At 41.5% G+C, this 18,654-nt stretch overlaps 1 long non-coding RNA gene across 3 annotated transcripts in view; it reads right to left on the reverse strand.

Annotated features, from left to right (window-relative positions):
• LOC142072474 (uncharacterized) overlaps nt 1–18,654 on the reverse strand; it is a 105,293-nt gene that overhangs the window by 13,546 nt on the left and 73,093 nt on the right. For 2 of the 3 annotated variants that reach the window (XR_012668841.1, XR_012668840.1), the window contains exon 3: nt 6,881–7,282. This is a non-coding gene — a long non-coding RNA (uncharacterized LOC142072474). Of the gene's footprint in view, nt 1–6,880; nt 7,283–18,654 lie in introns of those variants that run through there. The other variant, XR_012668842.1, reaches the window with a different exon arrangement.

Consider the following 18,654-nt stretch of genomic DNA (forward strand, 5'->3'; position numbering starts at 1 on the left):
CCGGTTTTGTTCAACATCTTTATTAATGATCTGGATGATTGAATTAATTTCACCCTCAGGAATTTTGCAGGTGACACTGACCTGGGGAATATGGTAGACACTGGAGGGTAGGGATAGGGTCCAGAATGACATAGACAAATTGGAGGATTGGGCCAAAAGGAATTTGATGAGGTTCAACAAGGACAATAACAGAGACTGCTTTTCAGACCGAGACAAACACCTACAAGATCTTTATCAAGCATTCTTAAAACTACAATACCCACCTGGGGAAGTGAGGAAACAGATTTACAGAGTGAGGCATGTACCCAGAAGTCACCTACTACAGGACAGACCCAACAAGGAAAATGACAGAATACCACTGGCCAACATCATAGGCCCCAACCACATCACCCACACCATCAGGGGCTCATTTATACTAATGTGATATATGCCATCATGTGCCAGCAATGCCCCTCTGCCACATTCACTAGCCAAATCGGACAGTCTCTACGTAAAAGAATAAATGGGCACAAATCAGACATCAGGAGTGGTGACATATGAAATCCAGTAGGAGAAAACTTCAATCTCCCTGGACATTCAACAACAGACTTAAAAGTAGCCATTCTTTAACAAAAAAAAAAAAAAAACCCTTTGAAAAGAGACTTCAAAGAGAAACTTCAGAGCTACAATTCATATGCAATCTTAAAATCATCAATTTGGGCTTGAATAGGGACTGGGAGTGGCTGGCTCACTACAGAAGCAATTTTCCCTCTCTTGGTATTGACATTTCGTCATCAATTATTGGGAGTGGACCACATCCACCCTGACTGAAATGGCCTTCAACTTTGGTTCTCCACTTGTAAGGTAACTCCCCTTTTTTCATGTGCCAATATATATTTATGCCTGTATCTGTAATTTTCACTCCATGCATCTGAAGTGGGTTTTTTTACCCACAAAAGCTTATGTCCAAATAAATCTGTTAGTCTTTAAGGTGCCGCTGGACTCCTCTTTTTTTGTGTGGATACAGACGAACAGAGCTACCCCTCTGATAGAAGAAATGTGCATTTTTTTCCATGAAACATGGAGTGTATCATGTAGAATGTGTAAAAGAAATGCAAACAAATCATGCTATTTAATTAAAATCCTATTAGGGTTCCAACAGGAGCCATGATAGGTTGTTTTCTTTTTTCAGATCGCTCTGTGTTTTGGAAGCAGTAGTTGAAAATGGAAAATAATCAGAACTCTGGTGGAAATTGATTGTGTCCCTTTTAAGACAGAGTCCAGTCTCTGTGCTGGTGCAAGCAAGCTAGAAAGCATCTGTGTTGATGCAAATTATCTAGCTGACAGGGGAGGGAAAAATCTGCTCATCTATTGTAGCACAAAGTTGCTGCAGATAATGGATATACTTGGTCAGCAAGCAAACTACTTGAAACCCAAAGACTCAGATTTGAACACTCCAGGAAAGGAAGGTGGGAAACAAATCAGTCCTGATACTGAGAGGGACAGGTTAACCCTAGTTAGGGAAAATAGTTGTGTATGCGCAGTGCTGAAATCTGGAGACAGATATAAAAGGGTTCTGCTCATATGCATGACACCCCTACCTCTTTATTTCACCAAACCCCCAAGAATATAATTAAATTGAAAGCCTATGCAAGGGTTCTAAGACTATTGAACGTATTGGTGCCAGAGACAAATTATCGAAATAAAAGAAGATATTGTAATAAATACTTGTAATAGATTTGATGCTAATGTTGTTGTTAATATTAAACATTGGGATAAATGTAATGTTAACGAGTAACCTTGTAACAATGTATAATGTGTATGATTTTGGGGGGAAAGCTTTAAGCATGCTAGAAATGGTAACTGGAAACATACCTCATGTTAAGTTATATGGTAATGATGCTTTTCAGCTACTACTTGTAAATAACCTTAAAACATGGCACAGCAGAGAAAACATTACAAACCTGGTTTGTTGTATAAAAAAGGACACTGAGATATACCACCTCATGAAAGTATGGAGGTAATTCTTCTGTTTTGCCTGCAGTCAGCAAGGAGATTTGTAAAAGGAAGGGGTATTTTAAGCATTAATCTGCCCCCTCCAAAGGGGGTAGAAATTTTTTCTTTGTGTCTTGTTGCTAGTATTGTTGTAATGGGTGTTTAAAAAGGGGAATACTGCTTTGGGAAGAAAAGAATCAATGAGCACTTTATCTGTAGTTACAGAAACAAATGTTGCAGAAGGGCAGAGGCCAAGGAACATCAGTCTGTTAACCGGTGGTGGAAGTAGGTTTAAAGATAAACCTTGCATCCTATGCATATTTTATCTGTTGGTGGCAATGAAAGGATAAAGACAAAACATTTAAGCACAAAGTAGAATTATCAAATATAAAAGGGTATGTTATAACATTGGTTGCCAAATAGTAGCCGGTAATAATTGGCAAGTCTTAATTAACCTATGGCATGTAAGTCAGCTGAAGGCAGTAGGGTGTTGTATAGAATTAAATTTAAGAAAAGGGATGCTACCACAATATCTTCTGTGTACTATAAGGAACAGTACAGTAAAGGCCCAGTAAAGATATAGCTGCCCTAACACAACCCCAATGTAAAATACTGAAGGTTATTGGATTTGCTTGGCAGCCAGGAAGGGACATTGACATGAGGATGTCAGTGGGATTTAATGAGCCTCACCTGCTTCAAATCTGGGAATCAAGTCCCAGTACATTGACTATTCCCTCTGGCCAAAAAATTTTGAGTTAGGGAACTGTGCCAATGAACCTTGTCATGTGCGTACTGGGGATATAAGGGAAATGAAACCCCTAGAATGGATCAAAGAAACCCAGGCCAGTAAATGTACTACAGAAATGGGGAAAGCCCATTAATGGATCTTTGCCAAAATTAGGAACGGGGCAAAACAATTGATTTCTTAAATACTGCCAATGTGGCTACAACAAGGTGAACAGAATGTGTTACTTCTAGCAGGGATGATGGAAACAATACAAGGGAAAGTGTCCTTTGCATTAGCCTGTACACCAGCCAGAAAATGAGTCAGCAGTTAGTTATTCAAATAATTTGAAGGCAGGCAAGGAAATTTGCCTTTTGGAAATAAACAGCTGCAGGGGGAAAGTGTTCCAAAATGGGGAAGATAAAAATTGGCATAGTAGAAATTGGTAAACATTGGACTACATAAAGATCAAATGGTTCTATGGGCATAAGTAGTAACTGTACACCCCAGTCTAATTATTGATATATATCTGGTGGTACCCATAGGAATCCAGTTAATAAAAAAAATGGTTATGTATTCTGCTGATCATCACTCCTGGGAATATAAAGAGAACCAATAATGAAGAACCATTGACATATTTCAGAGTGTTGCCCATGAAAATTTAGGGGGTGTGTGTGTGAGGACAAAATTTTCAAGAAAGAGATTAATGTTTTTATGTTAATACCAGAGGGATCTAAAGATATATGTTTGATATTCTCACTGAAAAAAAGTCAGCTGTGTATGCAGGAAAGGGATGTGTTTGTGTTTTGAAGTCATTGTCCCATGGTTGTAGTATTTGATAATTAATTGTTTTATGACTTATTTAGTTAATGTTTTTGTCATGTTGTAGTGATTCAGGGATGTGATTTTGAATTTTAAGTGCCTGAACTGAAATATAATCAGTTAAAAGTGACACATACTTTGTACTCTACTGTACAACTTGTACCCTGTGGAATGAATTTAAGTGTTTTACAAACATTGCTTCTGCGCCCTGATTTGCAGAACCAGCTGCACTGCCAAACAGGAAGGGTGCAGAATCATGGTTACCATGCATCATAACACCATTGAAATTAAATGGGTATTGGCCAGGACTTAGCACAGCACTGGTAGGAAATATTATTTGGCTGGTCCCACACTGACATGGAATCTTGAATTTGGCCCTACACCCTATTTTAGCGATTTTGGTGTTCCAAATCGTAGCAGTGGTTTTTCCTTTTCTTTTCCAGCCTAATGACATACTGGACCTGGCATAAAATTCTGACAATTACAAGTCCCCTGACAGATGAGCCAGTGGGTACTGCCACCCTCTTCTACCTTTTGAGAAGGGAATATATTGGACTTGCTGCTTTGGGTTTTAAGAGCCATGGTAACAGTTTACCCCCTTCCCCCCCCCACCCCCCATGTTCTTCAAAAAATCAGATTAATTCCCTTCAGTGGGAGTTGAGGATAATCAGAATCTAGCAGATTTGGTCCCTGCATACTTTTTAAGGCTTATATACTACTTAGGTCACATTTAAGTACTACTTTAGGGATTTAGAGGAGCAGCTGTGTTAATCTGTATCCACAAAAAGAAAAGTAGCAATTCTTCAACAAAAAAAACTTCAAAAACAGACTCCAACAAGAGACTGCTGAATTGGAATTAATTTGCAAACTGAATACAATTAACTTAGGCTTGAATAAAGACTGGGAGTGGATGTGTCATTACACAAAGTAAAACTATTTCCGCTTGTTTATTTCCCCCCCCCCCCCACTGTTCCTCACAAGTTCTTGTCAACTGCAGGAAATGACCCACCTTGATTAGCACTACAAAAGGTCCCCCCCACCCCCCACCACTGTCCTGCTGGTAATAGCTCACCTTACCTGATCACTCTTGTTACAGTGTGTATGGTAACACACATTGTTTCATGTTCTCTGTGTATATAAAATCTCCCCACTGTATTTTCCACTGTATTTTCCACTGCATGCATCTGATGAAGTGAGCTGTAGCTCACAAAAGCTTATGCTCAAATAAATTGGTTAGCCTCTAAGGTGCCACAAGTACTCCTTTTCTTTTTAGGGATTTAGAGTCAAATCCTGTCTCAAATGAAATCAATGGGGTTTTGCCATAGACTTCAGTGGGACCAGGATTTCATCCTTAATTGGTACATATACTCTGTAACCGCCAGCTGCACAACGGATGAATTTTATCCCCTATGAATCACTCACAGGGTTTTTAGACCAGCTTTTTCCCATGAAAAACAAAACAATATATTAATATTTTAGTTAAGTAATATTTTTAAGATCTCTTCATTGGTTGATCTAATACTTTTTTCATAATTTATCCCCCTCCCCCCCCAACATCCATACCAAACTGCTTTTTTTCTTGTCTGATACTTTCTCTCCTTTCAGTTGCAACAGCTCACTGTAGTACATGGTTGTTGCACCTTCCAACGGAGTGATGCTGGTCAGACAGGGACTAAGCAGGGGTATCTTTTGTGTAAATAACAACACTCTTTAGTGGAGCTTGGTATGTCTACACTACAAAATTAGGTCAATTTTATAGACGTCGATCTTTAGCAACCAATTTTATACAGTCGATTGTGCATGTCCCCACTAAGCACATTAGGTCAGTGGAATGCCACGGCTAGCATTGACTCACGGAGTGGTGCACTGGGCGTAGCTATCCCACAGTCCCTTCTGCCCATTGTCATGGGTGGTTTTGGGTACATGTCGTAAGTCTCCCCTCCTCCCTCCCTCCTTGGAAGCAATGGCAAACAATCATTTTGCGCCTTTTTTTCCTGAGTTATCCTGGCAGGCACCATAGCACAGCAAGCATGGAGCCCCCTCAGCTGTACACTGCTTTTGTGAGCATTGCAAACACCTCACACATTATCCTGCAGTATGTGCAAAGCCTAGCTAGGAGCTGCCAGCACGAGGAAGATTGTGAGGAGGACATGGACACAGACGTTCCTGAAAGCATGGGGTGTGGCAATTGGGATGTAATGGCAGCATTGGGGCATGTTGGTACTGTGGAATGCAGATTCTGGACTGCATAGTGTCGCAGGTATGGGATGATTCCCAGTGGCTGTTAAAATTTCACATGCATAAGGCCACTTTCATGGAACTTTGTGAGTTGCTTTCCGCCCTGAAGCACAGGAATACCAAAATGAGACCTGCCCTGACAGCTGAGAAGCAAGTGGTGATAGCCCTGTGGAAGCTTGCAATGCCTGACTGCTACCAGTCAGTTGGGAATCAGTTCAGAGTGGGCAAAACTAGGGTGGGGGCTGCTGTGATCCAAGTAGCCAGGGCAATCAATACCATTGTGTTAAGAAGGGTAGTGACTCTGGGAAATGTGCAGGCCATAGTGGATGGCTTTGCTGTGGTGGGGTAATAGACAGAATTCATATCCCTATCTTGGCACCGGACCACCTTGCCAAAGAGTACATAAACTGCAAGGGGTACTTCTCAATGGTGTTGCAAGCACTGGTGGATCACAAGAGCCATTTCACAGACATCAACATGGGATGGTGGGGAAAGGTGCACGTGACACTCACATCTTTTGGAACTCAGGGCTGTTCAGAAAGCTGCAAGAAGGGACTTTCTTCCCAGACCAGAAAATTACTGTTGGGGATGTTGAAATGCCAATATTTATCCTTGTGGACCCAGCCTACCCCTTGCTCCCATGGCTTATGAAGCTGTACACAGGCAGCCTGGACAGCAGCAAGGAGAAGTTCAACTATAGGCTGAGCAAATGCAGACTGCTGGTAAAATGTGCCTTTGGGCATTTAAAAGGGCACTGGCACAGGTTGCTGAGTAGGTTAGACCTCAGCAAAAGCAATGTTCCCATTGTTGCTGCTTGCTGTGTGCTCCATAATATCTGTGAGCATAAGGGGGAGACATTTATGGCAGGGTGGGAGGTTGAGGCAGATTGCCTGGTGGCCAGTTTTGAACAGCCAGACACCAGGGCAATTAGAAGAGGACACTGAGGTGTGCTGCACATTAGAGAGGCTTTGAAAAACAGCTTCATGACTGACCAGACTACAGTGTGACAGTTGTGTGTGTTTGTCCTTAATGCAAAGCTGCCCCCTTTGATGAATGTACTTCCTTGTAAGTCAATCATCCTCCCCGCTTTGACCACAGTTGGCACAGGAAATAAAGTCCCTATTGTTCTGAATCCATTCACTCTTTATTTATTAAAAAAAAAAACCTTGAGATCACTGGCAATGCTGTCTAATAAAAGGAAGCCTGGGTGTACGAAGGGTTTGATAATGGGATAGGGTGGTGGAGGAGGGAAAGACAAAGACCACATTGCTTATTGTAGCCACACTACAAATCAAAGCTGTTTGAATGACACCTTCTGTTGCTTGGACCATCTCCTGGAGTTGAGTGGCAGGGTGCCCGGAGTCTCCCCCTTCCTGCATTCTTGGGCATCTGGGTGAGGAGGATATGGAACTTGGTGAGGTGGTCCAACAGTGGCTGCAGCAGGGGTCTGTAGTCTAGTTGCCTTTCCTGCAGCAGACGCCTCATCATGTCCGTTTGCTCCCCCATTAGCCTCAGCATCTCGTCCTGCGTAGGAGACACATTCATTATAAAATTGATCTAACACGGCTAAATTCCACGTAACGTCATAGTGTAGACCAGTCCTAACTGTCCCTTTCCGCACTTTGCCAGGCTCCACATTGGATAATCATCTATTTTTTCACATATTCACCTCTTTCTTGTAATCATCTATTTACAGCTGAATTGTATGTTTTCTGTTGCGTGTAGACAAAATTGGACAGCAACAGAAAAGACACTTTATTGAAAATTATACTGGATCTCCTCTGAAAGTATACATGTTACAACCATTGAAATATCAAATTAATTCATTGTGATAATTACTACTAAGATGAATACCACATGAAATCATAATGTTGGGACTTCTTATTTTATTATGTCTCTATTTCATTTTAAGTGTCCATTATTATCATTACATTTGGTATTCACTTTGTTAATAGTGATCATAACTAATTAATTTGGTGTTATTAATGTGGATGCTATAGCTATTTCCACAGGAATCTCACTGCAGTTCATATATACAGTTACTTCTTTATCTTTTGTAATCATCCCATCATCTTACATTTTAGTGATGCAATAGGGTTCAGTAGTTTAGTCCCCTAAGTGTCATGTGTGTTGTACATTCAGAGACGTTGACATTCTTTTGGCATGCATGAAACTTCGTGGAATTTTCAGACATTCAGTCTGTGTCCTTTGGGTAATACAGGTGCCTCTTTCCTGGGCATTCACCAAATTTCCTGAAGGCTCCACAGTAGTTAAAGAAACCATCTACTTTCCTTTCATTACACTAATTTGATTGTTTTTTGGTTTCACTAGGCATCTTTGAGCCAAAGACAAAGCAGTATATTTTCAACATCATGAGCAGTGAACGAGATGCAAATTTCCCACTAACAATGGTAAGAGATTTGTGTGAACTATAATTCATTTAAATAAATAAATAGCCATGGGAAATTTGAAAGCTGTCTACAGACAAGCTAGTGCTGAACACTCCACAGACTTTGAAATTCTTTTCATCTTCCACATCCCAAACCTTCATTAACATCAGCAAGGGTTCTATACCCTGATTAAAGAGAAGAGAGTTACTTTGGCCAGATTCTGATAACCATATGTTGAGTACACTTTACTCCCAAAATAGCCTCATTGACATTACTGGGAATATTTATGAGTAAAGGGAACAGTCTGGCCCTAAATCAATATGAAGAAGGGGTATGAAATATGAACAAGCATTTTAGTTAAAAATATGAACTCTATATGGCACATTTCATATATTCTGAATATTGCACATGCATTATATACACAACATATAACTGTTGAGCTGATAGATGCAAACATTTCTGAGGAGATCAGCAAACCATTCACAGACATTAACATCATAACTGGAAGGAGTATTCTAGGACCTCCTGTGAGGTGTTCAGCCCTCTTGGCTTCCACGATGGTGGAGGCACTCGGTACCTCAGAGGATGAAACACTTATAAATGTAAGGGTTACACAGTGCCTTGTTATAAATCTGATACTAGTCACTCCATTTTCCTTATGTTTAACTATTATTTTTTATTATTTATTTGTATTACCTTCATGTCTAGGAGCCCTAATCATGGACCAGGACCCCATTGTGCTAGGTGCTGTACAAACACAGAACAAAAAAGATGGTCCAGGTACTAAGGGGCTTTCAATCTTATTGTGATCATCTCATTTTCTAATAATTAATGTCATAACTGGTAAAAACTGTTACTAAATCAATGTGATGAAGTCATGGCACTCCTCTGCATGCCACATTTCAGCCATGGTATCAAATATTTGAAGTAACAAAATAAAATACTTTCCCTACTAAATACGAGCACTTGCTTAAACTAACTGATCCAGCACACAGTATTTCTATTCCCTTTTGAAGTGTCAAAGCCACTCCTTATCTTATTGCTTTCACTGCAATTCTTACATCCCTTCATATTCCCAAACTATAGGAAGATAGTTCAAAGCAATAAAAAGGCAAAACTTTTCTGTATCTCTTGTAATTTCTTTCCAAGACTTTGTCTCACACAGGTACACACCATGTTTGGTACTTCCGCTTCTTGTAAAACATGCATTTTTGGTTACACACTATTTCTCCATATTTTCTTTTCAATGGTAATCTCTAAATTAATTACTGTTGTATGACAATTGAATGCTTCAAAATATCTAACTTTGAATAACAGTCTCACTTTAGTTCAGATGTACAAATGAACTATGAACCCATATAATTACATTTGGTTTTGTGGCAGAATTGGGAATAGAGTCAAGATTTCTTGACTTCCAGTCTTCTGGTTTAACCTCTAGAGAAGATGTCTTATTTGAAATTCAGTTTGATTAAAAAGAACAAGAGTACTTGTGGCACCTTAGACACTAACAAATTTATTAGAGCATAAGCTTTCATGGGCTACAGCCCACTTCATCGGATGCATAGAATGGAACATAGAGTAAGAAGACATATATACATACAGAGAAGGCGGAAGTTGCCATACAAACAGTAAGAGGCTAGTTAATTAAGATGGACTATTATCAGCTGGAGAAAAAAACTTATGTAGTGATAATCAAGATGGCTCATTTAGACAGTTGACAAGAAGGTGTGAGGATACTTAACACAGGGAAATAGATTCAATATGTGTAATGACCCAGTCACTCCCAGTCTCTATTCAAAGCCAAGTTAATGGTATCTAGTTTGCATATTAGTTCAAGCTCAGCAGTTTCTCGTTGGAGTCTGTTTTTGAAGGTTTTCCGCTGCAAAATTGCCACCCTTAATTTTTTTATTGAGTGGCCAGAGAGGTTGAAGTGTTCTCCTACCAGTTTTTGTGTCCATTTATTCTCTACGCAAAAAGAATAAATGGACAAAAATCTGACATCAGGAATCATAACATTCAAAAACCAATAGGAGAACACATAAGGACCAGCTGGAGTAAACATTGGGTGCTTCACTATCCCAGATGACTTTCATTTGAGAAGCAGCTGTTATCATAGGCCTAGTTGTTTGTTTAAAGGACAGCTATGGCATTTTTAAAAAAAATGTATTCCTCTGACACTTCTGGTAAATTAATGAATCTCTTCCCCAATGCCATCATTGTGTCTGCTCAACAATGTAAAAGTCCATGAGCTTCTTTGAAGAGGAAATTATAGCTTTCAGCTCCTTGATGTGATCTTACATTTTCTTTCTTTGCAGCATCTGTAGTCATAAATATAGTCACACAAAGTGAATCGACTTAAGGCATCAACCTGTTGATATAATTTACTATCTGTCTCCATTCTCTTCCTTTTCAGGAAAGTTTTATGTGTATTTCACAATTTTCCTATTTTACTACGAATTACAGTGATATATGAGGTGCTAGTTTGAACCTGCCCCATATTTAGGAATGTGGATCTATCTAGAGAGCCTTGTCATATCCAAGTCCTCCGGTCTGAAAGAAGAAGGTTCAGAATCACTTCCACAGCTCTGCTGGCACATAGTGAATATTTGCTGTATATTTAAAACCTATATTCAGGTATCCTTGACAAGAGATTATAGCCTTTAGTTTGGAAGGGACTGCAACTTCATGCTTAAATATTACAAACTTAAGGCACCTCATGCCATAGCACTACATGCTACTGGAAACAATATTTAGGTTGACTGCATCTTGATTGATGACACTACAAATTGGAACATTATTATTAAAATAACAAAACCAGAAAAAGGACTTGCGTCTTATTGATACTTGATTGATGTAACTGGTTGAAAAAATATCTTATTTTGTTTTAATACAAACAGCTCAGTTGTATCTGTAGCTGCATGGTATTGTGGCTTTTCTGAAATTCTTCTCATAGGTGAATTTGTGGTCAGTGTTGCAACTCATTGTTTTTTAGTAATCAATGCAAATTCCCACTCTCACAAAAATGACACATAACTGTAAAGGTATTTGAAAATATATTATTCTAGTTATCTGGTTTGGGTTTTGGAAACCTACTCCATTGAGCATCCCAGCACATAAAACTTAACTAAAGTGAAGCTAAGGTGGCATATTACTTAGAGAAATTAGATGTCTTCAAATCACCAGGGCCTGATGAAATGCATCCTAGAATACTCAAGGATCTGACTGAGGCGATATCTGAGCCATTAGCGATTATCTTTGAAAAGTCATGGAAGCTATTCCAGAAGACTGGAAAAGGGCAAATATAGTGCCCATCTATAAAAAGGGAAACAAGGACAACCCAGGGAATTACAGACCCATCAGCTTAACTTCTGTACTTCCGGAAAGATAATGAAGCAGATAATTAAGAAATCAATTTGCAAACACCTAGAAGATAATGAGGTGATATGCAACAGTCAGCATGGATTTGTCAAGAACAAATCATGTCAAACCATCATAGAATCATAGAATATCAGTGTTCGAAGGAACCTCTGGAGGTCAGCTAGTCCAACTCCCTGCCCACAGCAACACCAATCCCCAACTAAATCATCCCAGCCAGGGCTTTGTCAAGCCTGACCATAAAAACTTCTAAGGAAGGAGATTCCACCACCTCCCTAGGTAACGCATTCCAGTGTTTCACCACCCTCCTAGTGAAAAAGTTTTTCCTAATATCCAACCTAAATCTCCCCCACTGCAACTTGAGACCATTACTCCTTGTCCTGTCATTTGCTATCACTGAGAACAGTCTAGATCCATCCTCTTTGGATCCAACTTTCAGGTAGTTGAAAGCAACTATCAAATCCCCACTCATTCTTCTCTTCCGTAGACTAAACAATCCCAGTTCCCTCAGCCTCTCCTCATAACTCATGTGTTCCAGACCCCTAATCACTTTTGTTGCCCTTCGCTGGACTCTCTCCAATTTATCCACATCCTTCTTGTAGTGTGGGGCCCAAAACAGGACACAGTACTCCAGATGAGGCTTCACCAATGTCGAATAGAGGGGAACAATCACGTCCCTCGATCTGCTGGCAATACCCCTACTTATACACCCCAAAATGCCATTGGCCTTCTTGGCAACAACGGCACACTGTTGACTCATATCCAGTTTCTCATACACTGTCACCCCTAGGTCCTTCTCTGCAGAACTGCTGCCTAGCCATTCGGTCCCTAGTCTGTAGCGGTGCATTGGATTCTTCCGTCCTAAGTGCAGGACTCTGCACTTGTCCTTGTTGAACCTTATCAGATTTCTTTTGGCCCAATCCTCCAATTTATCTAGGTCCCTCTGTAGCCTATCCCTACCCTCCAGCGTATCTACCACTCCTCCCAGTTTAGTGTCATCCGCAAACTTGCTGAGGGTGCAATCCACACCATCCTCCAGATCATTAATGAAGATATAGAACAAAACCAGCCCCAGGACCGACATTTGGGGCATTCCGCTAGATACCGGCTGCCAACTAGACTTGGAGCCATTGATCACTATCCGTTGAGCCTGACAATCTAGCCAACTTTCTACCAACCTTGTAGTGCATCCATCCAGCCCATACTTCTTTAACTTGCTGACAAGAATACTGTGGGAGACCGTGTCAAAAGCTTTGCTAAAGTCAAGGAATAACACGTCCACTGCTTTCCCTTCATCCACAGAACCAGCTATCTCCTCATAGAAGGCAATTAGATTAGTCAGGCATGACTTTCCCGTGGTGAATCCATGCTGATAGCTGATAGCTTTCTTTGACAGGGTAACAAGACTTGTGGATCAGTGGAAAGCGGTAGATGTGGTATATCTTGACTTTAGTAAGTCTTTTGATACTGTCTTGCATGACCTTCTCATAAACGAACTAGGGAAATACAGTCTAGATGGAGCTACTGTAAGGTGGGTTCATAACTGGTTGGAAAATCATTCCCAGAGAGTAGTTATCAGTGGTTCACAGTCATGCTGGAACGGGATAACAAGTGGGGTCCCGCAGGGGTTGGTTCTGGATCCTGTTCTGTTCAATAGCTTCATCAATGATTTAGACAGTAACATAGAGAGTACATTTATAAAGTTTGCAGAGAATACCAAGCTAGGAGTGGTTGCAAGTGCTTTGGAGGATAGGATTAAAATTCAAAATGATCCGGACAAACTGGAGAAATAGTCTGAAGTAAATAGGATGAAATTTAATAAGGACAAATGCAAAGTACTCCACTTAGGAAGGAAAAATCAGTTGCACACATACAAAATGGGAAATGACTGCCTAGGAAGAAGTACTGTGGAAAGGGATCTGGGGGTCATAGTGGATCACAAGCTAAATATGAGTCAACAGTGTACACTGTTGCAAAAAAAGCAAACATCATTCTGGAATGTATTAGCAGGAGTATTTTAAGCAAGACATGAGAAGTAATTCTTCCGCTCTACTCCACGCTGATTAGGCTTTAACTGGAGTATTGTGTCCAGTTCTGGGCACCACATTTCAGGAAAGATGAGGACAAATTGGAGAAAGTCCAGGGAAGAGCAACAAAAATTATTTAAGGTCTAGAAAATATGACCTATGAGGGAAGATTGAAAAAAAAATGGGTTTGTTTAGTCTGGAGAAGAGAAGACTGAGAGGGGATATAATAACAGTTTTCAAGTACATAAAAGGTTGTTACAAGGAGGAGGGTGAAAAATTGTTCTTAACCTATGAGGATAGGATAGGAAGCAATGGGCTTCAATTGCAGCAAGGGCGGTTTAGTTTGGACATTAGGAAAAAATTCCTAACTGTCAGAGTGGTTAAGCACTGGAATAAATTGCCTAGAAAGGTTGTGGAATCTCCGTCTCTGGGGATTTTTCAGAACAGGTTGGACAAACACCTGTCAGGGATGGTCTAGAAAACATTTAGTCCTGCCTTGAGTGCAGGGGACTGGACTAGATGACCTCTCAATGTCTCTTCCAGTTCCATGATTCTGTGGTATTCATGGCCCTAGACTGAAACTCTTGGAATGCAGGAACCCTCCAAGTTTTGAACGTACATATTTCAAATCAGAAGAAATTTTTGATTTAGTCAGATCCAAATGAAGATTGATGTAGTCATAAGAAAAAAAATATTTTCAAGAGAAAAAGAAAAAACAGAACAGGAAACCCTGGCAGAACAAGCTTCCATATCAAGTAAAGACCCTTAAAACTGTGCATTACGTGTATTGTAATATACATATTTGGGGCTATATAGTAATGGGTGTCTTACTTGTATGGGGAATGAAACTCCTCAAAGTCCCGCTAACATCTCCTCGTCTTCTTCCTAGGGCTGGTGGTAAGGTTGCTTTGTTATCTTATATAAGAAACAGCAGTTTATGCCTAATCCTGACTAACTATAAACCTTTGACCTCATATCCAGGCTTTCAGGGTTTTTGAACTGCCTTCAAAATCTCACAGTTTACAGTGCTGCACCTTTGGAAGAGACAATTCAGGTCAGATTTTAAAGTTATGTAGTGACCTAGAAATGCACATAGATACTTTATGGGATATTCAAACCACCTAACTCCCACTGGGAGGTTTTTGAAAATTCCATTAGACACATATTTGTATCTTTAATGCCTAAATACCTTTGAAAATCTAACTCCCTTTGTGTGCTTTTGAGATTTACTCTTGTCTCATCTCACTTAAAATGGGATTTTCAAATGTGCTCAGCATTGACTTAACTCTGCTCCTAATTAAATCTATGGAAGCTTTATCACTGACTTCAGTTTGTGCTTGTGGAAATCTCTTGGTAGTAGTCAAGAATATGTTATATATTTGTGTTAAACCAAAAGAGTGATGAGGAGATGAGTCCATTACCTCAGTAACCCCAAGCTTCAGCTAGAAAAGATGTCCAGCTGTGAGTGCGGGGGACGGGCTGCACCCTAACAAAGAGCTGTAATAGTGAAGGTGTAGCCTGTGTAAATGCAGAAGATGACTGAAATGCAATATTGTCCTGTCAAGGTTCCTTCCCCACTCTGAACTCTAGGGTACAGATGTGGGGACCTGCATGAAAAAACACCTAAGCTAATTAGCCCTTTACAGGAGTTCTGACCTGCATTCCTGCTCTGATCCCGGCAAAACACACACACACACACACACAGCCCTTTGTTTCCCCACCCCCCTCCAGCTTTGAAAGTATTTTGTCTCCTCATTGGTCATTTTGGTCAGGTGCCAGCGAGGTTATCTTTAGCTTCTTAACCCTTTACAGATGAAAGGGTTTTTTCCTCTGCCCAGGAGGGATTTAAAAGTGGTTAGCCTTCCCTTTATATTTATGACCCTCCCCCCAAATCACAAATAGGGTGAAATGCTGGCTGTGATTTCTTCCTGGAGCTCTAGGAGAAAACAGAGTTAATAAGACACATGCACCTCTAAATATACTAGCAAGTATATAAAGACTAACAATATTTTCCACATCTCAAGGATGATTTTAACCAATTGATTCTGGGAAACTTTCATGGGAGTGTGCATCAGCCACTTTGTCAGAAGCTCCTGAGATGTGTTGTATGTTAAAATCAAAATTTTGGAAAGCTAAAATCCACCGAATAAGTTTTTTGTTATTTCCCGTGGCGGTATGAAGCCACTGTAGCGCAGCATGGTCGGTTTGCAGGTGGAAACGCCGTCCCCAAACATATGGGTGTAGCTTTTCCAGAGCGTAGACAATAGTGTAACATTCTTTTTCACTGACTGACCAGTTGCTTTCCCTCTCAGACAGCTTCTTGCTGAGAAACACGACAGGATGGAATTCTTGATCCGGTCCTTCCTGCATTAAAACTGCTCCCACACAACGCTCAGATGCATCTGTGGTTACTAGGAATGGTTTGTCAAAGTTTGGGGCCCTTAGCACAGGGTCAGACATGAGTGTTGCTTTAAGCTGGTTAAAGGCCTTCTGACACTCTTCGGTCCACTGAACAGCATTTGGCTGTTTCTTTTTGGTTAGGTTTGTCAGTGGGGCAGCGATTTGGCTGTATTGCAGTACAAATCGCCTGTAATAACTGACCAAGCCTAAGAAGGATTGCACCTGTTTCTTTGACTTTGGGACAGGCCACTTTTGGATAGCATCCACTTTGGCTTGTATAGTTCCTTGACCCACCTGGTGTCTAAGGTAAGTCACTCTGTTTAGGCCTATTTGACACTTCTTAGCCTTAACAGTTAGTCCTGCCTACCTTATGCGCTCGAAGACTTTTTGTAGGTGTTCCAGGTGTTCTGCCCAGGAATTCAAAAATATGGCCACATCATCAAGGTAGGCAACTGCATATTCTCCTAATCCCACTAGGAGACCATCTACAAGTCTTTGGAAGGTGGCGGGTGCATTCCACAGCCCGAAAGGGAGTACATTAAATTCTTACAGCCCGACATGTGTGGTGAAGGCTGACCTTTCCTTGGCAGATTCATCTAGCGGTACCTGCCAGTACCCCTTGGTTAAGTCCAAGGTAGAGATGAACTTGGCCTGTCCCAGTTCCTTTAATAGTTCATCTGTGCATGGCATTGGATAGTTGTCTGGGTGAGTGACAGCATTTAGCTTATGATAGTCCACGCAAAAACATATCTCCCCATCTGGTTTGGGAACTAGAACCACTGGAGATGCCCATGCACTGCCAGAGGGGTGGATTACCCCCCTCTGTAGCATATCCTGGATCTCCCATTCTATAGCAGTTTTAGCTTGAGGAGACACCCAGTAAGGTTGGACTTTATTTGGGTGAGCGTTACCTGTGTCAATGGAGTGGTATGCCCGTTCAGTCAGTCCTGGGGTTGCTGAGAATGTTGGCGCATAGCTAGTGCACAGTTCCTTGATCTGCTGTTGCTGCATATGCCCAAAGGTCATGGAGAGGTTCACCTCTTCCACGCCACCAGCACATTTCCCTTTGTAGTAGACATCTTCAGGCAACTCAGCGTCATCTTTTCCCTGGGCTGTAAACTGACAAACCCTTAATTCTCTGGAATAAAAGGGCTTTAGAGAATTCATATGGTACACCTTAGGCTTTCGGTTGGAGATGGGGAAGGCTATGAGATAATTAACAGCTCTCAGGCACTCCTGGACCGTGAATGGCCCTTCCCACGATAGTTCCATTTTATGGGCCTGGAGCGCCTTTAAGACCATGACCTGTTCCCCCACTTTGAAGGAACGCTCTCTGACATGTTTATCATACCAGGTTTTTTGCTCTTTTTGAGCATCCTTTAGGTTTTCTTTAGCAAGGGCTAAAGAGGTTCAGAGGGTGTGTTGTAGGTGGGTTACAAAGTCCAGAATGTTAGTTCCTGGAGAAGGTGTAACCCCTCCCATTGCTGCTTCACCAACTGTAAAGGCCCTTAATCTCACGGCCATATACAAGTTCAAATGGTGAAAACCCTAAACTGGGATGTGGTACAGCTCTGTAGGCAAAGAGCAACTGCTGCAGCAATCATTGGAGTGCTCATTTACAAATTTACGTCCCCAAAGTCCCATTAAATTTCTCCACCAGGCCATTTGTTTAATGATGGTAAGGGGTGGCAACCAAGTGATTCACCCCATGAGCTTCCCAAAGGCTTTCCATAGTTCCTGCCAGGAAATTAGTCCCTGCATCTGTGAGGATGTTGGAGGGCCAACCTACCCTGGCAAAAATGTCTGCTAGTGCCTGGTACACACTTTTAGACCTGGTGTTGTTTAGAGCTACTGCTTCCGGACATCGGGTGACAAAATCCATGAAAGCCAGTATGTACTGCTTTCCTCTGGGTGTCTTTTTTGGAAAAGGACCCAGAATATCCACAGCTACTCGCTGAAATGGAATTTCAATGATGGGGAGTGGCTGGAGAGGGGCTTTGACCTGGTCTTGGGGTTTTCCCACTCTTTGGCATACCTCACAATCCAGAACATAGGTAGAAACATCCTTGCCCATTCCCTCCCAGTGGAATGACCTCCCCAAATGGTCTTTGGTCCTGTTCACCCCAGCATGGCCACTAGGATGATCGTGGGCCAAGCTCAAGAGCTTTACCCGGTACTTAGTTGGAACTACCAACTGTCTCTGAGGATGCCAGTCTTCCTGGTGTCCACCAGAAAGAGTTTCCTTGTATAAAAGTCCTCTTTCTACAACTAATCTGGATCGATTAGAAGAGCTGAGAGGCGGTGGGTTGCTCCGTGCTGCCGTCCAAGCTCTCTGGAGGCTTTCATCTGCTTCCTGTTCGGTCTGGAACTGTCCCCTTGATGCTGGAGACATCAGTTCCTCATTGGACTGTGGACCTAGGTTTGGTCCCTCTGGAAGCGATGTAGGGGATGGTGTTGTTTCCATTGACTGTGAACCACTCACCACTGGTGCACTATGTTGCATTTCAGGCTCTGGCTGTGTCTCTTGTGTAGGGTTATCGGCTACTGCCGGTTCAGGTTCAGTGGGGCCCTCTGATGTTGAGGTTGCAAGTAATGGATTCAGTGCTGGCAATGGGTCTGGTGCTGGTTGTTCCGCCGGTTCTGGTTCTGGGACTGGCTCTGTCTGGGTCTCTGGGACTGGAGCCACTACCGCTGTTGCAGAGGT

This window comes from Caretta caretta, chromosome 1 (genome assembly GCF_965140235.1).
Source record: "Caretta caretta isolate rCarCar2 chromosome 1, rCarCar1.hap1, whole genome shotgun sequence".
Taxonomy (NCBI): Eukaryota; Metazoa; Chordata; order Testudines; family Cheloniidae; genus Caretta; species Caretta caretta.